The sequence below is a fragment of the Capsicum annuum genome, chromosome 9 (assembly GCF_002878395.1).
Source record: "Capsicum annuum cultivar UCD-10X-F1 chromosome 9, UCD10Xv1.1, whole genome shotgun sequence".
NCBI classification, from domain to species: domain Eukaryota; kingdom Viridiplantae; phylum Streptophyta; class Magnoliopsida; order Solanales; family Solanaceae; genus Capsicum; species Capsicum annuum.
In genome coordinates, this window is record NC_061119.1 from 61,291,323 (window position 1) to 61,293,413 (window position 2,091).

Genomic DNA, 2,091 nt, shown 5'->3' on the forward strand with positions numbered 1-2,091 from the left:
GAGAACCAATAGCAATTGGACTTAACTTTAAGTGTGCATTGGACCCTTAGAGGGCCCTCGAAGCCTCACACTGCATCAAACAAGAATGGAAAGCCAATATAGTTATTTCCCTGGCCAAAATTTATATGGTTGGGTTGCTCGCTCGGGTTGATGATTATATACCAGAAGGTGTGGTAGGAGAATACTTTCGAGAAAAAATGGGTTGTTGATGGAAGACTATATCATATGAGAGCTAATTGAAGAAGAGACACAGGGTAGAAAGTAACTTCTAACGAATCTGGCCGATGGAATTATCTTAACAGATGCAAAATCTTAATCAAGTGCAAATATGAAAGTGTATCCGGTAGTGTAATTTCATCTGTTGTGTCTCTGAAAGAAAAACAATGCAGATGGACACTTTGCTAGGGAGCTACATGATCGAGATTATCACCTAGGTAGAAAATAGGAGAAGACCAACAAAGTAGCCTCACAGGCATCGAGGGTACAAATGATGTTCAGCAAGTCTAGAAAACTTACGCAAACAACAACTGCAGTAAAAATAAGGAAACTAAGCAAAGGGGGCAATTTCTGAATTTTAAATTCATCCCATCTTTTTGTTTGTGTTTCCAATCAGGTCCACTACTACTGTTGACCTGATCGGAACCACAAACGATATTGAAAGGCAAATAGAGTATCATTGCTTCCTTAGCAATATGGTTATAATTGATTATGTTTTCTTGCCTTGACATGTTTTCAATATTCCTTGGAGAAGATCAGATGTTTGCTGTAGTATGTGAATTCTAATAATTTTCAAGCTTGCCTCCAGCTTGTTGATTTTGTATTCAAGCTGGTCGTTACCGTCTTCGAAGATGGTAAGGAGTTCTAGTCTCTTATAAGCTCTATCAGGAACACTACCTTCAAAGTTGTGGCATTCTAGAAGCCCTTCAGAAAACTTTCTCTTCAGAAGCTTTAAAGGATACATGGAAGGTCGTTATGTTTGTTTTAGGTCAAAATGTGTTGATGCACGTTGAAGATGTGGTCCCAACAGTTGAACAACACACTTTTATTGAGTGTTGCTCCATGCATCTTGCTCAACCAATTTGATAAATTAGTAAGCATAGAGTTATGTAGCATATGATTTAAACCAGCTTTACCAATCCTATCAAACGTTACGTAACTCCAATCTCATTACCCTATCAAAATAATATGCCCGAGTTAGTGCACAAATCAAACTAGCTCAATCTCTCAACCTTTTTGCTGATCACTCTTCTCTAATATAGATGACAAGATATCTACTATGCAAAAGTCTACACCATCGCCATACATGATTGCCTGGGAATATGTCTAGCGATGGTGTAGACTTTTTCATAGCAGATATCTTGTCATTTATATTAGAGAAGAGCAATTAGCAGAAAGGCTGAGAGATTGAGCTCGTTTGATTTGTACACTAACTCGGTCATATTTTTTTGATAGAGTAATAAGCTTAGAGTTACGTAACGTTTGATAGGCTTGGTAGAGCCGATTTAGATAACACGCTACTTAACTCCATGCTTACTAATTTATCAAATTGGTTGAGCAAGAGGCATGGAGAAACGCTAGATAAAAGTGTGTTGTTCAACTTTTGGGACCACATTTTTAATGTGCATCAACATATTTTGACCTAAAACAAACACAGAGACCCTCCATGTATCCTTTAAGGCTTCTGAAGAAAGGGTTCTGAAGGGCTTCTAGAATGCTGCAACTTTAAAGGTAGTATTCCTAATCGAGCTCACAAGAGACAAAGAACTATTTACCAACTTCGAAGAGAGCAACGACCAGCTTGAATATAGAATCAACAAGTTAGAGGTAAGCGTGAAAATTATCGGGATTCACATACTACAGTAAGTATTTGATCTTCTCCAAGGAATGTTGAAATCATGTCAAGGCAAGAAAACACAATTAATTATAACCATATTGCTAAAGAAGAAATGATACTCTATTTGCCTTTCAATCTCGTTTATGGTTCCGATCAGGTCAACGACAGTGGACCAGATCGGAAACACAAACAAGAAGGCATGGGATGAAATTTAAAATTCAAAAATTTGCCGCCTTCGCTTGGATTCCTTATTTTAA